The following is a 24,791-nucleotide window of genomic DNA, read 5'->3' on the forward strand; positions in this document are numbered from 1 at the left end:
CGACCACAGACAGGCATCGTTGGAGCTCTGGATGACCACAGACAGGCATCGTTGGAGCTCTGGACAACCACAGACAGGCATTGTAGGAGCTCTGGACAACCACAGACAGGCATCGTAGGAGCTCTGGACGACCACAGACACATATCGTAGGAGCTCTGGACCACCACAGACAGCATCATTGGAGCTCTGGACGACCACAGACAGGCATCGTTGGAGGTCTGAATGACCACAGACAGATATCGTAGGAGCTCTGGACCACCACAGACAGGCATCCTGGGAGCTCTGGACGACCACAGACAGGCATCCTGGGAGCTCTGGACGACCACAGACAGGCATTGTTGGAGCTCTGGACGACCACAGACAGACATCGTAGTAGCTCTGGACGACCACAGACAGCTACAACACAGCGACATGCACATTTCAACAGCAGTGAACTCAGACAGTCAAAGCAGTAAAAGGTTTCACTGCATGAAAAGTCGGATTTTCGTCCCTGTAAACGCCCGAAAATCTCCCTAATTTTCGGGAGTTAACGACAATTTACAGGCTGCGAACGCCGCGTTCGTCTGTGCCGAAAATTGTCGGAAACGAACCACAGCGAAGGCTCTAATTAGCATATGAATAGCAGCGAAACCGCGCCTGGCCAGAGATGGCTTGAATATCCTCACTCAGGATTGGATGAAACCACTAGTTTTAAACAAGTATAATCGCTCGTGATTGGTTGGCAGATCTGGTCATTATAAATGTAAAGCCAACCCACGTTGGTAGATCTGTCACTATTGGTCAACCTGATGAGTCATTATAAATGTAAACCCCACCCCCGTTGGCAGATGTGTTACTATTGGTCACACTGGGTCTTTTAAACAAGAATAATCACTAGTGATTGGTTAGCAGATCTATCACTATATATATATATATATATATATATATATATATATATATATATATATATATATATACACACACACACATATATATATATATACATATGTTTATATATATATATATATATATATGTATATTTATACATATATATATACACATTTATTTTTATTTATTTATATATTTATAAATATAAATATTAATGAATTTATTGAAGAAAGGAAAAATTGCCAGGAGGAAGTATTCAAAGAAAGAGCTTTATTGACAACACAACACACAAATGAACTGGCGACATTCTGTCCGAATTTGGTCAATTTTACAGCTGCCTGCGGTGCGTGGCCCTGTACTTGGGAGTCTTCTCTAATCGCGACTGTAGAGTCGCACAGAGCTCGGTGAGCTCCTGGCTATGAGAGGATGGAGGTCGCACAATCCATCCAGACACCCAGCCAACGACGCCGTCCTCCTCATCAGACATCATGTCTGTGGTGGCGCACTTCCAACGGTCCACCTCATCGCCAGCAAGCACACTCCGTCTCGCTTCCAGCAGCTGTAAAACAATCAATAAAGACAATCAGTACTGCGCGATGCACTGCGCATGGACACAACACATCTATTAATGCACCTGAAAATAGGTTTAGGTAGGTTTGGTCACATTGACCAAAAACGGATCTAATAAGTCTTACCCTCTTTCTCCTGGAACGACTCCGAGCTGACCTCTTCACAGCTTCCGCCTGCGATGTGAGATCAGGCTGTGTGTGTCTGAAGCTCCTGCGTACCGTTTCATAGTACGTCTTACAGGCAGCTGGAAAACAATTAAATGAGTGGTATGAATAAGAAAACTTAAGTCACAGTAAAATTAAAACAAGGAAGAAGAAAACAGTAAAAGTTACTTACACACAATGGCGTCACTATCAGCGTCATAGAAATCCGGACTTGCGGACAAAGCTCCGAGCAAGTAAGAGGTCACAGCTTCGTTATGAGGCGAGGTTCGTCTGTGAAAACAAAATGAACAGTTAAGATCGGTATCTACTGTTAACGCATCTATTTCCTTATACAGCAGAATGAAAGCATATTCTTTAAATCGTACCCTTGCTCTGGTTCGTAGCGCCTACAATTAGTCTCCGAGTTGTGAAGACGGCGTACTGCTTCCTGTAAAAGACCAACAACATACACTTAACAAAGCAACTTAACGTTACACTGGTTCCTCTCTCTTGTTCTTTTACAAGGCTACTATGCTACTTTTAGCTTGGACTATTAGCTTTTAAGCTACTTTTAGCTTGGGCTTACTTTGCTAATTTTAGCTTAGCTAGCAGTCACCGAACATATTCTTACCGCAATCATCCTGAGAGTCTCCAGCAGTCCTGGGACATCCTGAGAGTCTCCAGCAGTCCTGGATATAAGAATTATAACATTTAAACCACATTTTCTTAAGTGAAGCCTCTCAGAGCAGCATTCCTGCTGCCGGTGAACGTGAACGTCTCCTCATCGTTCCCTCCACTGAATGAGGCGCCCGGTGTCTGCATCCGTCCCTTTAACGGACAACGGTGCACGGCGTTATTAATCACCGTTAGTAAATATATAACCACGGTTTAACATAAGCACTATATTATTAGTTAACGTCGGTAAAAACGGCACATTTTCCGCTTCGCTTGCGCTCGCTAACCCCTAAATGGTAAATTAGCGTCAGTAGGCTAGCCGGCTGGAAGGACCTTCGATTCGTAACGTTAACGTACAATGCCAACAACAATAAAGTAACGTTCATTATCAATACGATTTAAAAGTCAGCTGGAAACATTAAAGTCATGTTACAGTATACTTACATGTGTACGCGGTTTGTGTCGGGCTCCTCGCCAGAATCACCGCAGTCGTCCGCCATTATCCAAAACTTGTGAAGTCAGACGAGCCGCAATGCATTTTGGGAAGTTGAGTAGATTTAGCAAGGTCCGCTGTATACTCTGAAATTCTTGCCAATGCAGTATACATCCGGGCATTTCTCGCGTGCACAAATTCACATACTATTGTATGTGAACGCACTACGTACTCAAATTTACGTCACAATTAAGTACGAGTAGGACGTTAGTATGGCATTTCGAACACAGCCGAGATCTATGATCTATGAACCCATCCTTGACCCTCTAGCAGAACTACAACCAGCCATTATAAAGCAGTTTATAGTTGTTAATGTTGTGTCAAAAGGTACTGCATTTAAACATGTTACTGCGCAAGTTTCCTGGCTTCATCCCCATCCGGACAGACATTTTTATGGAAAGCCAATAGAAGTTTGGAGCTTGCAGGGAACAGACACGTCATACCCAGCATCATTTCTGCCTGTTGAGCGCATTGCTGGGAGATGTGTGGTTAACACATCCACTGTGCATTTAAGCACTCACTGGGTCACTGTAGTCATGCCACTATGCACAGTGGTTGAGGTCTAGGAGACTGTGATGTTGTTTGCATGAATGCACATTTTACCTTTGTGGCAAAGCCTGATTAAAAGTAATTGTTGAAGCAAATTGTTTTGTGTATCTTTGAATGAAGATGAAATGAAGTTATATCTTTGAATGAAGATGAAATGAAGTTAACACCTTTCAGAAAAATGTCACCTGGGGGAAAACTCCCCCTGCTACCCTGATTTGCATTTGTATAGCTCACAGCATTTTTATTTACATGTTAAAGCCTCCCCTAGGATTACGGGGAGGGGGGTCATGGGGGGACAACTGCCAAGCAAGGCCCACGTCAATTCCCGGCAATTTACGTCAGTTTTCGGTGTTTCCTGCAAATTGCCGATTGCAGTCGTAAACCTGAACTTCCACGTCAATTTACAGGGCCGCTAACTGACGAAAATCCCACTTTTCATGCAGTGTTTTGACTGTTTGACGATGTATGAACAAATCAAGTTCGAACTAAAATAATCCACTCCAACAAGCAGCGTTCTGAAACACAGATGGACAAACGACATCACGCTGCTGTTCCGATGCGACGTGATAATAACTCAACACGCGGCTGTGGAAAGCTCTTTTTCTTTGCTGAGCTCTGCTCCTGTTACCACTGCACCAGGTGGATGAATGGGATCTGCTGTTTAATACATAAGGCAGTGATTAAAGTTCATAACTGAACTGACAGAGATAAGAGAGGCAGGGGGTCATTACAGGAGGAGAGAGATAGTAAATTAAACCGGCAGAAATTTTCCTCTAATCCTTCTCCTCTTCACCTCTTCTCTCCAAGAGTATTCTGTATTTCGGTTCTGACGGGGAACGGCAGCCTCCAGCCTTCCCTCATCAACCGACCTAACTTCTTTCTCCGTCTTAACTCGAGCTGTTTGACTGTTGATTGAGCAGCGTGACTTCCTGTCACAGTGTGAGGAACACAGTTGATTGACTGATTCACCAGAACGCCTGTTGGTCAGATGGATTTTCACCGCAGGGCGAGATGGAAAATCTGGAGCAATGTCTTGCAGGAAGTGACATTTTAATGGCCAGTCTTTCCTTTCTAAAGCCTTAAAACCACATCTGACCGAGCTGACAGCTTTCAGCCTTGGATGCATTTTAATTGAGTAATTATCTGTTCATAATGATCGTTTCTGAGCTGCCAGCCTCTATATATAATGTGTAACACTTAAGACAATATTATAAAAAAAACCTCTATGACATTCAAAATTAGAAACATGAGAGCACATGACTGAAGCAGCACTGAGCCCACGCATGATGAAGACGCAAGTGCTTATTGAAATAAATATGTTCATATATAAGTGAGTAAGATGTGGAGAAGTGAAAAAATAAAACTCATTTAGGTGGAATTTCCATAAAGGAAATGAGCACATTTATAAACACATAAGAAGCCAATATGCGACAGATAACTATTACTATAATATTTACATAAACGCTTCATGCCGCGGTTGCTCTTAGGGACCTGCTGGACTGTAAAGGGTGACATGTTTCAAATAATCTGGAGCCAGGCCTTGCTGCTAATTAATACAATTTAAAATACATTATAATGTAACGAATGCACATTGGAGTGATATGACAGAACCTACTGGACTTACTTCTAAAAAAAGATACATAATATCTAATTTAATAAGAATCAGGGTGCTGTTGCAATTGTGAGACTGAGTTTGAAAAATTAGAGTTTTTTTTTTTCTGTACAAGATAGAACATGAGTCACCTTTGTGCCTTATTTTTTGCTTTCTTTCTCTCTTTGCATGGGAGGAATACTGCTTTTAGGACAATCTGTGCCTGGATAATAATGACAGAATCATGTTTTTCTCCATAGAACATTCAGATATTATATTTCATCTCATAGATCAATTATATTTCAATATGTGCGAGGATGGCCCCAGACTCATCAACATAAATATTGGCTCCCACTGATTTTCGATTTGATTTGTTGTTCTGTCACAATCAGAAAACACAAGCCCATACTGTTAGGTTAATACGTTTGTAGAATTGTTTGGTGTTTTTGGAAATGTGATCATTGGCTGTTTTCAGAGGTGACGGGACACAATGTAATTATTCTATAGTAACTATCCAAAAACACTCGTGGCCCCTGTAAATCACCTGGAGGGACCTTTCTGAGATTAGTGGTTGAACGGCCTCATCCATCACTATAAAGGTGTATTTAGCCAAGGACAGTGGTGGTGACTAAAGAGATTCTAAAAATAATAAGCAGCTGGCCTGAAAATGATGAAAGTACTCGACATTAAGGTGAAACCAATGTGTTGACAGTATCTTACCCCGACTCTGAGCCCACGAGTATAAAGGACATGATGAACCCCGAGCGTCACAGGAGGCCCTTCTGAGCAGTTTACCCCCCCATGCAGGGCCTCTGCCCAACAAGAGGAGCACACTTATGGATTAGAGCCCAGAAGGGCCTTTTGTGAGGGGGACGGATGGACCCTCAGCTTGCAGACTCGACTCCAGGGACGAGTCCCGAACTGAGAGACGTGGCCTGGAGAGGACACGAGAACCATCGGCAGCATGTTATGGGACCCCTTCACTCGACCACTTTGATGATTTGATGCATCTGCAATCTGGCTAAGAGATCTGTGTCCCCTTCGATGGCAGCTGAAGAAGTTCAAACCGCTCTACTTTATCTCAATTGCACACAGGTAGGAAATAACTGAAAACCAGGACCGTCATTTTCAAGCAAATGCAACTTCATCTCAGTTTGGTTGGAAACGGTTCCTCATTCATCTATTTCTTTCAGGTTTAGAAAACAGACGGAGCTTTGTGTCTAATGTTCGTCCACGTGGCTGCTGATGCTCTCACGGGAATATACGAGCCACTGAACTCGCTCTTGTTAGGCCAAGCATCACAGCAGCTGGTGTGTGTTCAGATACCTAAAGATGTCTGTTCTCAGGCCGAAACAGCTCAGAGTTTCCCCGTCTCCAATTCTCATCAAGTGTCAACAAAGCTCAAGGACCAATACGGCTGCTAACAAGAGCTTCTTCACCTCAAAACTTTCATTCAATTTCTTTCAATTCTTCCAATACGTCATTCATTTTTATTGTGCCCACTGTGGGACTTCAATGTGGGATTTCAAGCTCTAACTATACCAACAAACACAGATACGATTGACTTGAATACGGGCTGCAAATGACGGTTTGATGGCGACCGGTTCTTCTTCGCTGATGCTCCTCAGTGATGACAGCGAACCCTTCAAACAGCAGCGGCAGCGTAACTGACAGCTGTCAATCATGTTCCAAATGATGACGATCCACTTCCATGCTCGCCGTCTGTGCTGATCAGTCATCAGCAGTCGGCCTCGGGCATCACACGCAGATATGTGTTTGCTGTTATCGGTTTGCAGATAATGTAACAACATTATATTTATAATAAAACAAAGCTTCATTGAAGCTACCCTGTGGAGATGTTGATCACTAGCGTTTATATGGTGTTTCGGGTCTCTGCTTCGGAAGAATCTCAGGCGACATGTTGCATCTGGAGCGAAGAGAGTCACAACCCTGACCCAAAACCCAGACTTTATAATCAGGCTTGCCAAGTTCGTGAGTTCCCCCCTGAAACCTGATTAAATGTCAGCGTGGAACATGTAAACAAGTAAACAATGGACTTTGCATCATATGTATATTTTCCAAAAAGAGTAACGCATCATTCTAGAATGTACACGATAGTTGACCATGTGTGTGTGAAAAGGGGCTAAGTTATCCCAGAGCCAGCACTCAGTCCAGAGCCAGCCCTTAGTCCAGAGCCAGCCCTTAGTCCAGGGCCAGCCCCTAGTCCAGAGCCAGCCCTTAGTCCAGGGCCAGCCCCTAGTCCAGAGCCAGCCCTTAGTCCAGAGCCAGCCCTTAGTCCAGGGCCAGCCCCTAGTCCAGAGCCAGCCCTTAGTCCAGAGCCAGCCCTTAGTCCAGAGCCAGCCCTTAGTCCAGGGCCAGCCCCTAGTCCAGAGCCAGCCCTTAGTCCAGGGCCAGCCCCTAGTCCAGAGCCAGCCCTAAGTCCAGGGCCAGCCCCTAGTCCAGAGCCAGCCCTTAGTCCAGAGCCAGCCCTTAGTCCATGTTCTATTAAGAAGGAAATGGATTGAAGTCTTAAAAAATTCCCGTTAATGCAGAGGAAACAACAGAACCAGGTGGCTTAAAGTCAGATTCTTTACTCTACAGCTGCAACACAAACTGATATACATTTCATCATCTGTCCTCAAAGGTCTGCGATGCAAACAGTACAACCACATTCACATGTGGAGCAAATGTGTCAACTGCATCTGTGAACAATAAGAAACAACTGTAATACAACAGAATAAAGTGCTTATCAGCGTTCGTTTACAGAGGGCCTTTTCACTGGCAGCACATTTGGGAGAATAACCACGGTTCGGACGTCTTCTAATATCACTGGTGCTAATTCAAATGAAAATGTGAGAGAGGGGATAGTTTCCTCCCTCTGGGCTGATTTCCCTTCTGTCTAGATGAATGCATCGATGTGTGTTTTTAAACCAAACAAACCTGGATTCCATTAGTTTGCTTCGTCTCCTCGTCCTCTGAGATGCTCCATGTTTGCGAAGTGCCTTTCTGCTCGGTGACTCACTAAGTCCCCACCGGCCTCCATTGTCACCATGGTAGTCTTGTTAAAGGTCAAATATGAAAAGTTTTTAAAAGGGCACACCTTGTACAAAAGGCTCACACTGGCAGCAAACTTTATATCGTTTGTTGCGTTCAAACTTTGCTGAAATGTGAGTTGATGGAAGTTCTGACAAGTTATTTAGTGGGAAGAAATGTGATTTAAATCAATTAGAAAGCACTATGATGTACAGCTGCAGAAATGATGCTGCTCTGCCTCCACACTGGAGTCTCTTTCCCCGTCTCTCTCTCTCTGACAGTAAACTGACTCAGAAATACAATTAGCATCAATCTGCCACACAGCTCAAATAAATGACTCCTAATCGACTCGACTACAAGATGGTGCAACAGACAGCACAATGAGATGCACTGATAGAGCCAAAAACCTCCCACACACACACATCACACAATTCACATTTCAATTATCTTTCATGCAAACAGCATTTGGATAATAACTTCTTACCTACACATGTTAAATGTTAAACACTAAAAACACAAACACCATCAATGTCAAACAATAAGGAATATGACATGAATAACACACCTACATCATCATACTCCGATATTGAAGTGTTTCATCGCAACAATATCAAATAGAAAACAGGAGAACGAGGAAAACAAAAACACCAGTGACCGCTACTGTTGCTACGCCGACCAAGCTTTTCATTCCACATGCAAGACAAGTGTAACACTGTCTCTGCTGGACTGGAAACATCCAGAAAGCAGCAGAACCGATGATGTTAGCCTAAAATGTGATCCAGGACCAGGTATACGGTGGAAAGTTGGCAGAAAAGAAACACTGAGCTCTGTTTTATCAAACTGCTGGTTAAAAGGTCAAGAATGAACTTTCATGCAAGGCAAGGTTTAAATCAATGTCAGATTAAAGCAAAATTTGAATTCATTATGTCTTTGGTTTTATTTTTGTGGCTCCAGCCGTTGGTTCTGTCGGTTATAATAACTATGTACGAAGTATTTGCAGCAGGAATGATAGCCAGAGCTCCAGAAATAAAGTCCAAGTTGTAATAAACTGTAATTTCCCTTTAAGAAAACTAACAACAAACACTGTAAAACAAAAACAGGGATGTTAGTGAATCTAAATCATGAACTTTATGAAAGAAACTTCATACATCCAGAATGAGCATCATCTCCCAGAGCCTAACAATGGAAGCATCACATCAAAATCAGGACCAGGGGCGGATCAGGACTAGGGGCGTAGGCTACTACCCCTCAACACCTATCTTCGGACCCGGACCCGAAATATCACCTAGCAAAGTACCCGTAGTTCCCACTACAGTCGGTGTCTCTCGGACATTTTACCGTAATGACAAACGCACGAGGTGAAAAACTCTAACAGCAACACGCTGCTAATAATAAGGAACGGTAATCACAAATAGATTCAACATAATTAAGACTAGAATTCCTGCTTCACGGTTGCATGTTTACATCCATGTCGGTCCAAAATAGCATAATCTCATCCTATTAGACATTTGTATGAGATATGCATAAGCATATGAATTCTTCAGTTATGGCAAAAGAAAGGGTTTTGAACAAGAAAATGTGATCAGTTCAGTCAAGTGTAATCTGAAGAAAGTCACTCAAAGCATTCCTGAAATATCACGAGAATGGGACCGGCGGTTGTCATGGTGACCTTCACCCTTGACTACCAGAATCTAATAAATCAGATGTGAAGAGATTCCCTCCATGTGTTCCTGAGATATCGAGTTCAAGAGAAGCAACCTAGAGGTACTGATGGACAAGCATACAACAGGAGACGTCCGGTCACTGCAACAACAATTCATCATGGGAGAAAAAAGTTTCATCTAATAGAACATGTTCTTCTTTTCAGCCTTCACGCATCATCCCTGCTCTCCTCTCAGTAAAGGTCAGCTGGAGGTCACGCTATCACCTTTCTCCACATTGATTCCTCAGAAAGACTCTGCACCATTATTACATTTCAGCCTTTCCATCTTCCAAATGCTGACACTTAAAAAAAAAAAAAATCAATTCATTGATATGCAATAATCGGGACACTGATTCTATTAATTAGTGTCAAACTATTCACTACATCCAGAGAATCCAAAACATGGCAACGCAACATTGATCAGTGAGTCGATACTGAACCTAAACATGCGTCACGTTTGGAGAAAAGGTTCCAAGTTGATCAACTCGGAATGGAATAAGTAAAAACGAGAGAGAGATTAATTTGGGAAGGATCATTCAATAGAAGCATCTTCAGAGTGTTTTTAAACGAGTCCTCGTCCCGAGGATGAACGATTATCGTAAAACTGAATTATGCTGCATTATCAAAACCAAGAAGATAAAAGTCGATATGAAGCTGCAGTTTATCCTGAAAAATAAGGAGCTTCTGCTGTAAAGGTAATATATATATATATATATATACATACATACACACATATATATATATATATATACTTCGTTAACACACTGCAACGTGACACAAGTGGAAACATTCGTCACTCAGCTGGTTTTCAGAAACACATTTGTGTAAAGGGCAGCGAGGACGGCGTGCTCATAAAGCAGATAAACACCTACACGTTTCTGAGTACGCCTTCCTCAGCCAACATTTATTTAAAGAAATCATGAAAGCAATTTGAAAGCTGAAGGAGAGAAAAGGACGTAGGAACAAGTGGAAAATCTGAGGAGTGGAATGTAAGTACGATGTATAGAGTTTATAAATGAAGTGAAGCGACATAGAAATCAAAGTGGCTCTTTGTTTGATGACTTAAAGGACCAGATATGAATCAGTTATACTATACAGCATCAGATGTAAAAGCATGAATTAATTCACCTGAGTAATTGGGACACAATGTAATCCTTGCACCTGGTCAAACAGATTATTGATGCATTGAAATAGGAATGAAGAGAGGGCTGTGTCTGAAAACAAAATATTCCAAGTCTTTGTGTGTCTGTGTCTGTATAATGAACCGTAATTATAAAACATTAGATCCAAACAATAAAACATAAGGACATAAAATAACAATACATACCAAGGATGCTACATATAGCATGAGATGTAAACGGATGTTTGCCGATCTATAGTCCCTCTATAGTCCCTCTATAGTCCCTCTATAGTCTCTCTGTAGTCTCTCTGTAGTCCCTCTATAGTCTCTCTATAGTCCCTCTATAGTCTCTATAGTCTCTCCGTAGTCTCTCTGTAGTCCCTCTATAGTCCCTCTATAGTCCCTCTATAGTCTCTCTATAGTCCCTCTATAGTCTCTATAGTCTCTCCGTAGTCTCTCTATAGTCTCTCTATAGTCCCTCTATAGTCCCTCTATAGTCTCTATAGTTTCTCTATAGTCCCTCTATAGTCTCTATAGTCTCTCCGTAGTCTCTCTGTAGTCCCTCTATAGTCCCTCTATAGTCCCTCTATAGTCTCTCTATAGTCCCTCTATAGTCTCTATAGTCTCTCCGTAGTCTCTCTATAGTCTCTCTATAGTCCCTCTATAGTCCCTCTATAGTCTCTATAGTTTCTCTATAGTCCCTCTATAGTCTCTATAGTCTCTCCGTAGTCTCTCTATAGTCTCTCCGTAGTCTCTCTGTAGTCCCTCTATAGTCCCTCTATAGTCTCTATAGTCCCTCTATAGTCTCTCTATTGTCCCTCTATAGTCTCTCCGTAGTCTCTCTGTAGTCCCTCTATAGTCCCTCTATAGTCTCTATAGTCTCTCCGTAGTCCCTCTATAGTCTCTCTATAGTCTCTATAGTCTCTCCGTAGTCCCTCTATAGTCTCTCTGTAGTCCCTCTATAGTCTCTATAGTCTCTCTGTAGTCCCTCTATAGTCCCTCTATAGTCTCTATAGTCTCTCCGTAGTCTCTCTGTAGTCCCTCTATAGTCTCTATAGTCTCTCCGTAGTCTCTCTGTAGTCCCTCTATAGTCTCTATAGTCTCTCCGTAGTCCCTCTATAGTCTCTCCGTAGTCTCTCTGTAGTCCCTCTATAGTCTCTCTGTAGTCCCTCTATAGTCCCTCTATAGTCTCTATAGTCTCTCCGTAGTCCCTCTGTAGTCCCTCTATAGTCTCTATAGTCTCTCCGTAGTCCCTCTATAGTCCCTCTATAGTCTCTCTGTAGTCCCTCTATAGTCTCTCTGTAGTCCCTCTATAGTCTCTATAGTCTCTCTATAGTCCCTCTATAGTCTCTCTGTAGTCCTTCTATAGTCTCCATAGTCTCTCTATAGTCCCTCTATAGTCTCTCTGTAGTCTCTCTATAGTCTCTCTATAGTCTCTCTGTAGTCCTTCTATAGTCTCTATAGTCCCTCTATAGTCTCTCTATAGTCCTTCTATAGTCTCTCTATAGTCCTTCTATAGTCTCTCTATAGTCCTTCTTTAGTCCTTCTATAGTCTCTCTATAGTCCTTCTATAGTCTCTCTATAGTCCTTCTTTAGTCCTTCTATAGTCTCTCTATAGTCCCTCTATAGTCTCTCTGTAGTCCTTCTATAGTCTCTATAGTCCCTCTATAGTCTCTCTATAGTCCTTCTATAGTCTCTCTATAGTCCTTCTTTAGTCCTTCTATAGTCTCTCTATAGTCCCTCTATAGTCCTTCTATAGTCTCTCTATAGTCTCTCTATAGTCCCTCTACAGTCTCTCTACAGTCTCTCTACAGTCTCTCTATAGTCTCTCTATAGTCCCTCTATAGTCTCTATAGTCTCTCTACAGTCTCTCTACAGTCTCTCTATAGTCCTTCTATAGTCTCTCTATAGTCCCTCTATAGTCTCTATAGTCTCTCTATAGTCCCTCTATAGTCTCTATAGTCTCTATATAGTCTCTCTATAGTCTCTCTATAGTCTCTCTATAGTCTCTATAGTCCCTCTACAGTCTCTCTACAGTCTCTCTACAGTCTCTCTATAGTCTCTCTATAGTCTCTATAGTCTCTCTACAGTCTCTCTACAGTCTCTCTATAGTCCTTCTATAGTCTCTCTATAGTCCCTCTATAGTCTCTATAGTCTCTCTATAGTCTCTCTACAGTCTCTCTACAGTCTCTCTACAGTCTCTCTATAGTCCCTCTTTAGTCCTTCTATAGTCTCTCTATAGTCTCTCTATAGTCCTTCTATAGTCTCTCTATAGTCCTTCTATAGTCCCTCTACAGTCTCTCTATAGTCTCTCTATAGTCTCTCTATAGTCCCTCTATAGTCTCTATAGTCTCTCTACAGTCTCTCTACAGTCTCTCTATAGTCCCTCTTTAGTCCTTCTATAGTCTCTCTATAGTCTCTCTATAGTCTCTCTATAGTCTCTATAGTCCCTCTACAGTCTCTCTACAGTCTCTCTACAGTCTCTCTATAGTCTCTCTATAGTCTCTATAGTCTCTCTACAGTCTCTCTACAGTCTCTCTATAGTCCTTCTATAGTCTCTCTATAGTCCCTCTATAGTCTCTATAGTCTCTCTATAGTCTCTCTACAGTCTCTCTACAGTCTCTCTACAGTCTCTCTATAGTCCCTCTTTAGTCCTTCTATAGTCTCTCTATAGTCTCTCTATAGTCCTTCTATAGTCTCTCTATAGTCCTTCTATAGTCCCTCTACAGTCTCTCTATAGTCTCTCTATAGTCTCTCTATAGTCCCTCTATAGTCCTTCTATAGTCTCTATAGTCCCTCTATAGTCTCTCTATAGTCCCTCTATAGTCTCTACAGTCTCTCTATAGTCTCTCTATAGTCTCTCTATAGTCCCTCTATAGTCCTTCTATAGTCTCTATAGTCCCTCTATAGTCTCTCTATAGTCCCTCTATAGTCTCTACAGTCTCTCTATAGTCTCTCTATAGTCTCTCTATAGTCCCTCTATAGTCCTTCTATAGTCTCTCTATAGTCTCTCTACAGTCTCTCTATAGTCTCTATAGTCCTTCTATAGTTTCTCTATAGTCTCTCTATAGTCCCTCTATAGTCTCTCTGTAGTCCTTCTATAGTCTCCATAGTCTCTCTATAGTCCCTCTATAGTCTCTCTGTAGTCTCTCTATAGTCTCTCTATAGTCTCTCTGTAGTCCTTCTATAGTCTCTATAGTCCCTCTATAGTCTCTCTATAGTCCTTCTATAGTCTCTCTATAGTCCTTCTATAGTCTCTCTATAGTCCTTCTATAGTCTCTCTATAGTCCTTCTTTAGTCCTTCTATAGTCTCTCTATAGTCCCTCTATAGTCTCTCTGTAGTCCTTCTATAGTCTCTATAGTCCCTCTATAGTCTCTCTATAGTCCTTCTATAGTCTCTCTATAGTCCTTCTTTAGTCCTTCTATAGTCTCTCTATAGTCCCTCTATAGTCTCTCTATAGTCCTTCTATAGTCTCTCTATAGTCCCTCTATAGTCTCTCTGTAGTCTCTCTATAGTCTCTCTATAGTCTCTCTGTAGTCCTTCTATAGTCTCTATAGTCCCTCTATAGTCTCTCTATAGTCCTTCTATAGTCTCTCTATAGTCCTTCTATAGTCTCTCTATAGTCCTTCTATAGTCTCTCTATAGTCCTTCTTTAGTCCTTCTATAGTCTCTCTATAGTCCCTCTATAGTCTCTCTGTAGTCCTTCTATAGTCTCTATAGTCCCTCTATAGTCTCTCTATAGTCCTTCTATAGTCTCTCTATAGTCCTTCTTTAGTCCTTCTATAGTCTCTCTATAGTCCTTCTATAGTCTCTCTATAGTCCTTCTTTAGTCCTTCTATAGTCTCTCTATAGTCCCTCTATAGTCTCTCTGTAGTCCTTCTATAGTCTCTATAGTCCCTCTATAGTCTCTCTATAGTCCTTCTATAGTCTCTCTATAGTCCTTCTTTAGTCCTTCTATAGTCTCTCTATAGTCCCTCTATAGTCTCTCTATAGTCCTTCTATAGTCTCTCTATAGTCCCTCTATAGTCCTTCTATAGTCTCTCTATAGTCTCTCTATAGTCCCTCTACAGTCTCTCTACAGTCTCTCTACAGTCTCTCTGTAGTCTCTCTATAGTCCCTCTATAGTCTCTATAGTCTCTCTACAGTCTCTCTACAGTCTCTCTATAGTCCTTCTATAGTCTCTCTATAGTCCCTCTATAGTCTCTATAGTCTCTCTATAGTCCCTCTATAGTCTCTATAGTCTCTCTACAGTCTCTCTACAGTCTCTCTATAGTCCCTCTTTAGTCCTTCTATAGTCTCTCTATAGTCTCTCTATAGTCTCTCTATAGTCTCTATAGTCCCTCTACAGTCTCTCTACAGTCTCTCTACAGTCTCTCTATAGTCTCTCTATAGTCTCTATAGTCTCTCTACAGTCTCTCTACAGTCTCTCTATAGTCCTTCTATAGTCTCTCTATAGTCCCTCTATAGTCTCTATAGTCTCTCTATAGTCTCTCTACAGTCTCTCTACAGTCTCTCTACAGTCTCTCTATAGTCCCTCTTTAGTCCTTCTATAGTCTCTCTATAGTCTCTCTATAGTCCTTCTATAGTCTCTCTATAGTCCTTCTATAGTCCCTCTACAGTCTCTCTATAGTCTCTCTATAGTCTCTCTATAGTCCCTCTATAGTCCTTCTATAGTCTCTATAGTCCCTCTATAGTCTCTCTATAGTCCCTCTATAGTCTCTACAGTCTCTCTATAGTCTCTCTATAGTCTCTCTATAGTCCCTCTATAGTCCTTCTATAGTCTCTATAGTCCCTCTATAGTCTCTCTATAGTCCCTCTATAGTCTCTACAGTCTCTCTATAGTCTCTCTATAGTCTCTCTATAGTCCCTCTATAGTCCTTCTATAGTCTCTCTATAGTCTCTCTACAGTCTCTCTATAGTCTCTATAGTCCTTCTATAGTCTCTCTATAGTCTCTCTATAGTCCCTCTATAGTCTCTACAGTCTCTCTACAGTCTCTCTAGTCTCTCTATAGTCCTTCTATAGTCTCTCTACAGTTTTATAGTCCTTCTATAGTCCTTCTATAGTCTCTCTATAGTCCCTCTATAGTCTCTACAGTCTCTCTACAGTCTCTCTATAGTCTCTCTATAGTCCCTCTGTAGTCCTTCTATACCTGCACACAGGGGCCCCCTTCTGCCTTTCAACCAACTCCAATGTAAACCCATCAGCATCATTAGACGCGTGCCAACCCTGGCCTTGGGTTTTAAAACCCTTCTTGTTTTTTATTCAAATCCCCCAAAAATACGAGCAGTCAGTGACTTGCAGCAGGGAAAGTGTTCACCAAACTAATGAGAGAAACGACGCTCAGAAAAGTGGATGTTTCACTACTAAGACCTGCTCCCCTTCATTAATGTGTCTAAAAGCTTCCCATCCCAGCATGGCTCATGTGTGGTTTATGATAACAGCTGTTCGTCTTTCTGAAACAACGCCTCCTTGATTTCAGACAAAAGTCGGCTTCGTCCACATCCATAAAGCTCAGCCACGCTCTCATTGAAGTCGCTTTCTTTTAACCTTATCTATCAACGTTATCGCTGCAGTCTGGAAGCTTCCACAGCGTCCGGTTCTCTCCGCCCTGCTGGGATCAGAGCAGCAACACAGACATGAGCTTCTTACTTGTGGAACAGAGTCCTGACGTTCTGGCTTCACTTCTATCGGTTCGTGTAAACTTCAACGCTCGGTTTTGCAGACATGTGCGGTTACTTGTGGTAACGGTTCCTTTGTTTAAAACCACTCTTAGAAGTGAATTTTCGAACCTAATCAGCGAGTGAACTGAAATGGAAATTCATCTCTTTTAATTTCCCAGTGCCACACTCAGATACGTGCTCAGCTGCAAAGACCATGACCATCAGTGGAACGTGTCATCGCTTCGGGGCCTCTCAGCTCCTCCACCGAGCTTTTTAAAAACCAGCTTAGTGGCCTGTGCAAACCAGCACTGCAGGGGGGCGGAGTTAGAAATCTAACTTATTGGTTCAACTCGGTCTTTGTAGCGGTTGAAATTTCACATCAAAGTAAAACATATGCATATTTAAAAAAAACAAGATCTTTTTTCTTTCTTTCATGCTTTCTCTTGATGTCCCGTCTCACACTGAGTTTAGTTTGTGGCAGCAATTAAACTCCCGTCTGGTCAGCTGACATTCTTGTGTGTGGATCATGCAAACTGGTGCAAGTGAGAGTAAAACAGCTTCAGTCATCTCATAGAAATAAAGCTTAAATTCATCTGGATCAGTTCATCAACCACATTCATTCTACCCACTTTAAACACAGCAGTGAAAAAACAAAACATGGTTGAGGTTCAGATGAAGTGCAGTGAAAATGGTAAGTGAGCATGTTTGGGTTGGATATGGTAATATTTAGGAAGAGAAAAAGTTTCTGAAATCTCAGAGTGCAAACTTCATACGAGTTGGACACTGAATATATAAGAGTCACCGTGATGAAATGCTAATCTATGCACCATGCAGATACACTCACCTTTCTGGTCACGTTGCTATTGAGAAACAAGAGTCTATGTAGGCTACTGACCTTATACATCTTTCCTTTTAATAAATAGTACGCGTTAGATGACTGGAAATAATTCCTATTTTAGATTGTTTTTAATAACAAATACAAAACATGAAGACAGACATAAGTCCTATTTTAGATTTTGAAGTAACAGAATAAACTACAGCTGATGTAACCCGTTAGACCACAAACGTGTTTCACTTCCACAGACGTTCTCACTGTATTTCTATCCGGTGATCATATACAAATAAAGCGAGAACATCGATGTTCTCCTTTTTTTCTTACTTATCAGCAGATATGTGTGGATAAACTGCACACAGACGGGTTCTTCTGTACATTACAGGTTTGTTTAGATTGCTTAACGACAGCGGGCACAACTGCAGCTTCAGGTGAACAAAACTTCAGTCTGCACAGCAGAAGGTCATGCGGACCAAACTCTGGCTCCTGGTTCATTGACTACAGTTTTATAAACTCTCCACTTCTCTCCTGACTTTAACCACAACCTGCACAACACTGGATTTCAAGTTCAAATACTAAAAAACGCTGTCTAAACTGTAAACCTCACATTCAACACAGGATGATTTCATGGTGACTTTCAAACACTGATGATCTTCAGCTGAAAACCTCAGCAGGTGTCTGGTTTTAGACTTGGTAGTGAACACATGGAGGTGGAGGGAGACGAGTGGCAGGGAGACAGGTTGGTGGAGGGAGACGAGTGGCAGGGAGACAGGTTGGTGGAGGGAGAAGAGTGGCAGGGAGACAGGTTGGTGGAGGGAGACGAGTGGCAGGGAGACAGGTTGGTGGTTGGTTTACAATTGGACCCAAAGGCCCAACAGGAGGAAGAGGAAGGATACGTTCAGATGAAGGAAAATGTAGTAAGTGTGTGTGTGTGTGTATACCATACAGTGTTAATTTGGTTAATGAAATCTATGACGAAATATGTTTGTGAAAAGCATTTTTTCTATGACTAAGACGAGACGATGACGAGCTAAAAATAGATCCTTGAAGATAAAAAGTATGACGAGATGCTTCGTTTTCGTTAACGAGACGGGACGAGACTAAAATGTTAATGGTGTGTTCTACGGACATAAAAAAAACATGCGGTTTGTTTCCTCTTAAACTAGAGAAACGGGGCTAAACAACGGTACCCTGCTTGCCCATGTGAGACATTTATTTCTGACAACAAAACAAATGCGTAAAGTTGTAAAGATGTGACTAGATGTCTCCTCGTCTCCGTGGCGCATTTCTCCGTTTTGTTATGTATATCGATCATTATTTTCATCCGCCATCTAGCTAGTGACGTATAGAGTTACGTTTATGCATCGGACGCTCGTATTGGCTCCCGTAGCGGCTTTTACAGCCAATCAGAAAGCCTGATTTACGCTTGGCCGTGAGTTGTTGTGTTTGCCCAAACGGGAGACACGGAGGAGTTCACAGCAGAGCAAATGACGGTCAGAGTTATTGTAGTGATAGAGAAAGTTAAATACATAAATGGCACAGAAGAAGTACACTATATACACACATATTTAGGGCAGGGAGAGGAAAGGACTATTCCTGGCAACAAAACCGCCCATGGACACTACTCAAAATAATATCCATATTTCTTAGACAGAAGCAGCTAGAAGCTTGATGGAATGGAATTGTCCTGTTGTAATAGCTGGCCACATGCAGCCCATAGGAAAAGAATGAGACAACAGATTCAACATAGGCCAAGTTATGGGCCGGCAGCTTAAAGCAGACGCATGGGGGCGGCAGTGCTAACATGGGACTAAAAGTAATGACTCAAAGTTGACTAAAATGTTTTTACTTTTCATCGACTAAAACTAGACTAAAACTATGAAGGTAAACAATGACTAAAATGTGACTAAAACTAATAAGCATTTTCGTCTAAAGACTAAGACTAACACTAAATCTAAAATAGCTGCCAAAATGAACACTGATACCATATAGTGGCTGATATACTTTAAAATAAACCGTTATTTTTGACACTGGTAGTTGCGTCCCAGCTGGTAGGATAGAAAGGCGCTACATTAATAAGGGCCATTGACCATTTGCAGTCGTTTGCAGTGTTGGTTTGCCCTTGTGAGATGGTTTATAACAGGAAAGGCGTTCGGCTTTGAAAGACTCTTTGAGAATGTTAGGAGTCCAAGATCTCCAGTGCATCTCCAAAGAAATATCCTATGGTAAGTATTTGATTTAATTCCATTGGTGTATTCATTCCTACAAACCTGTGTCATTATTTTCAACTCAAGCAGTGATTTCTTCCTTCAGTTAACCTTCAGATGATGAGAATGAATTCTTCATTCAAGAAGTAAAATGAATAAAGAACGAGCTCCATCTCCAGCACCGAGGGGCCTCACTTTGATAACTGCATAACTACACACCGCTGAATGAAGGCGCAATGTTTGAGTCGCAGCTAAATAGCTGAAACACTCGAGAACACTTTTCATTTAAGCATAAAATACAAATTGGATCAAGGCTTTGCTGCGATAGAGAGTAATTAGTTTCTTTTGGGGGTTTTCTTCATCTACGGTGAACATTAGACGGCGGTTTGTCTCTCTGAGTACATGAGATGAAAAAGACAATGTGTTAGAGGAATATCATCGCTGCCAGTAATGAAGATGTTGCAGTCTGTCACTGGGATGAACAAGTCGATGTGTTGATGAAGACAGGATCAGGAACGGTGGCTTGTGTCTGCCGCTGCAGTAAAAGTCATCACATTCTCTGCATGGGGCACATTTTCAAACCGCTCGCTCAATCTCCTCCCCTGTCCTCCCTGTTCTGATTGTCTGCCTCCGCCCCCCAACACTTCATTCATCGACTGTTGGACATTCGATTCTCTAAGTCTTTGGGCTTTCAACAGCATAACCAGATTAAAGGTTGATATTGTCTTTGCTGAGGCAGGGATCTGAATACTACTATTCAAAAATAAAAAAGAACTGTAAAAGAAATCCATGACTCTTTGTGCTTGTGTTAAATCCCAGTCGTAGTACCGTTCGTTTGGGAGGTGTGGACCGAAACAACCACCCTTAAGAGGTCCAGTCAGCTTTTGGTTTGGTGGGAATGAGATCTGATCCCTGCTACAAGGCTCAGTGAGTAAATCACCCAGGAGAATGGATCAGGTTCTGAGCTGGACCTGGACTAGACAGGGAGCACATTGCCTCCTTGGTATTTGGGTAGATAGGACCTTCTTCAGGACTTCCTGTGAACAGATTCTCGCTTGTGTCCCCAGACACGACGGAACAACAACAGAGGTGAACATTTGCTTCTCTTCTCGTGGCTTTTAGTCAGCCATGTATTATTCACATGAATATTTTCTTAGTGCATAGAAACGGGACAAGAAGAGAAAGCTGAGGTAGAATGTGAGAAGCCTCTCTTCTGTTGGAGGTAGAGGACCGAATGGTGTCCTTGCATCCCCCCTGAAGACCACGTAGACCACATGAGTAGAGGATGCAGGACGCTGTAGTTCATCTCTACCGCTACAGGGAGTCGGTCCTCCATTCAGACCCTCATGCACCGAGGTGAGAGCAGATTGCTCGGGCTGGTCCGTGCGGCAATCACTTTATCTGCCTGCAATATCACTGCCTCCCATTGGGCCTGGCAGTTGAGCCATTTCGGCAATCTGTGGGCGATTAAGCTTGAACCTCTTCAGCGGTGACAGCAGGGCAGAGAGGGGGGGGTGTGTGTTCATCAACCTTCTGGACCCAAGAACATCCGCCAACACTAAACACATGAGGGTGACGCCCTGGTGATTCACAGACAGACAGCGTATCTATTGCCTCCACACAGCTCAGCAACATGGATTTCAACACACACAGAGGGAGAGCGCCGCCTTCATAACGATGTTTGCTGCTATATTGATGCTCTGAATCCTGAACATAGAAGCTTTAAACGTGTCAAGGAAGCTAACGAGGTCACGTAGCACTGCAGTGCCGTCGGAATAGAACCTGTCATCGTAGACGTCACTCTCTTACACCTTTCCAGTCAATATCAACCACAGCTCGTCTGAGGAGGCAGAGCTTTGGCAAAAATAGCTGCTGTGAACTACTGTCCTACTTTGGTAACGCTTAACGACCGCTGAAAGAAAGTCCACTGAAATGAATGAGGACAATGATGTCTGAGTCAGAATTATTAGCCCACATTAGGAAGAAGTGAGCATCTTCTCCCCTTCCTCTTATTTTACGCTGCTCCTTCTCTGTCAGAGCTGCACTTACAATTAAACAGGAGTGTTTAGATAGCTCCAACATTTGAGATGATCCGGATCGTTCTAGCGATATAGTGTTTTTGTCTCCTCCGACCTCACGGCGTCTACGATGAAGTACTTTCACTGTCAGACATCTTGTTTAACTCGATGCCAGCTGGCTCAAACTGTGGTGCTGTCATTTTGAAACGACAACAAAAATATCACAAAACCAGAAAATTGAGACAGATTTGATGATTTGTGCTAACTGAACATCTTGCACAACACATAAAGAGGGCATTTAGAAGCCAGGTCTGGCATTCTACGTGTTCTTCTTTTCACAACCTCTTCTGAAAATGCAAAGCCAAAGGAATATCATGAAATATAGTAACTTTGGAAACATCTGGGCTAAAATACGACTCCTTTTTTAATAAAATTTGTATGTTTGAGTGAAAATCATTAAAAAGAATGAACAGGAAAAGGTCCCTGAGCAAAGCTGTTATCTATTTAATTGCACTTTGTGATTAAGAACGTTGAGCAGCAACCTGTCGATGAAGTTTCCGTGCTGCCGTGAGCTCCAGCCCCGGAGGCACGGCTGCTCAGGAATGAATTTAATGCACACTCGGCCTGCAACGGAGGAGTTCTTCTTGGCCTCGTTCAGGGCTGCGATGCGTTACGATTTGATGAGGTAAAACAGAGGCAGAAATATGTTCAACTGAAAGTAAATTAATTCAGAGCTGCAATTAGCATCAGAGAGCCAAGCAGCTTAAATGAATGAATCCTAACAGACTGTTGCAGCGTCTAACAGGAGAGACTGCAACGGGAGGAGACGGTGAGCCAGCTTCACTCTTTATCTCCTTCCTTCTCTTGTTTGTGTCTTATCTCCCCCCTTCTCTCCCCCCTCTCTCCCCTATCTCTCTTTGTGCGGCTTCAACCCGAAGTCAACTCTCTCTCTCCTGGGGGGGTGAGGAGGGGAGAGATGTATAGAGGAAGATGTGCCACTGTCAAATAAAGCTGCTTCCGCTCGGGACTCTGATTCCATTGTCTCCGGATAATTGTGTGCATTAGCTCCGGGCTGCGTTTTGGCGTATGTGTAGGTTTGTGTGCAGATTAGCAGCTGCAGGTGTCTGCGCCGAGTAGAAGAAGAAGAAAAAAACACACGCTATGGCGCTACATTATTCACGCTTGCATAACTCTCCGGGCTCTAAAAATAGAGGTGAGACAAAACAGGAAAGATGGGGTACGTACAAAATAAAGATGAGGGACAGAAAAAGAAGGATGGGGAAAGAGGTTAGCTCTCACAACCGCGACGAGACTTCCATGCAGATTTTCAAATGACTTTACCTGACTGCTGCTGCATCGAAACATGATACTGGAGAATGAAGACACCCAGACCAGGACAGATCTATAATACGTCAACCCAAAGACCGAAGATGAACCTTCCGGACAGAAGAGTCTACAATGCATTCAGAGGATAAATCCAGGATGTCAAACTTACATTTGGTATACTTTCAGTAGCGACCGTAGAGAAGTGCTTTTAATGATGTGCTAATGTTAGCTCGGCAGGTTTGCATGTCGAAACGTAACATTTTAGTGACGTATATCTCCCTCAAACATCTCCGGGTATCGGTACCACTACGACACAACGTTTGACTGGCTCCAAATCCACCAAACCTCAAGTCTGGAAACAAAACAACTTCTCTGGTTTGTCGGTGACACCAATCGCACCAAAAACTGACATTTTTACATTTCTATTTTTATTTATTATGGAATCAATAACATGTTAATTACTGAGCTTTTGTAGATGCTGGTTTGCATCATTTGAAGTCTTTACGCTAAGATAAGCAGACTGACTCAAAGGTGCTTGCCTATTTATTTCCTCATCTATTGCTTAAGAAGAGAGCAGGTGTTGAATAAATCAATAAGAACACTTTTTCTGGTCAAATAAAGAAAAGTGCACCAGCTAACAAAGTATAAAGATGACACAGTGCCTCCAACACGATTTGACTGACAGCTGGGGAGGTGGGGTTCTACTACTCAATTTTCAAAAACTCCATGAAGACGTGTGAAAATGTTTCTAGTGGAACGGGAACCGTGCTTAATGGATATATAATATAAGGCACCCTGGATGTTTTCACTCTCCCATGAGCCTTCACTCTGCATAACAGCAGAGTGGCACCGAGAATATGGACGACATCAGCTTCCTGTCCTTCTGTAGTTTAACCATTGTTGCATAGCAATCACTGCTTATTAAAATCTATTTATACTGCAGAGAGACCATTTATGTCTCCCTGTGGAGGACATGGAATAACAGGTAGAACGGGTTATGGTGATTTGACATTGCCGTGACGTAGCAGCGCCCCTCTTCCCAGCTTGTTTTGCCCTCAGGACACAGTACGATGTTTACAAGATTCTCACAGATGCGAGGCTTACCCGAATGCCTGTATCGCAACATGCCTGGCCTCGGCTCCGCTGTATATAAATGAGCAGCTTGGGAAAGAAGTACTATCTACCCTTCTCCATCTCTAACCCTGACACTCACACATGCAAAACCTCCCATCACCACTGGGCAAAAGGAAGAATTTTGTTTTAGATTATCAGCTTCACTATTTTGAGCACATGAAAGAGGATGTGTGCTGAATAACCCGACTCTGAATGAGTCCCTCAGGCTTTTAAGTCAAATTAAACCTGGTCTGATGCATTTGTATGTCAAGGATTGCCAGGGAGTGTGTTTGTCTTTGTCGGCGCTTCACTACTGATTTTTAAAAAAGTAATTCAAACATCTCTGCAAGGTAAATGCTGCCTAATAAGATTCCTCCCAGGTCCAATCAGTTAAAAGAGAATGGGCCGGCGCTGCAGTTCATAAAAACCAACCCACAGACAGGTACGACCTGATCTGGATTAATGCTTTCATCCTGATATTTACCACCATCTCTGATGTTGTCAATCATCCCAAAACCAAAACAAATACATCAATAAATCATAGCATGCATGAAAGTGAAAGCATTAGCAAATGCAAAATACAAAATGGAAATATATGTAATATCCTGCTGTTATTTTTATTTTACTGGAAAATGATCTGACTTCTGTTGTGAACACAGTCAACATCCCATCACATCATTCCAAAAAAGAAACATGAAACGTTGGAAATGAGCTTTTAGAAGTTAACAAGTAAAAAGGTGATGCTTGCTCCTTACAACGTAGTATGTAAAGGTTTAGCCTAGCTTAGCATCAGATGCTTCAGGAAACAGCTACACCGGCTCCCTCCAAAGTCCACCAACACCTCTTATTTACATTCTGTATGTATATAAAAACCAAACAAGTGTGGTTTT

This window comes from Eutrigla gurnardus (genome assembly GCF_963514095.1).
Source record: "Eutrigla gurnardus genome assembly, chromosome: 7".
Taxonomy (NCBI): domain Eukaryota; kingdom Metazoa; phylum Chordata; class Actinopteri; order Perciformes; family Triglidae; genus Eutrigla; species Eutrigla gurnardus.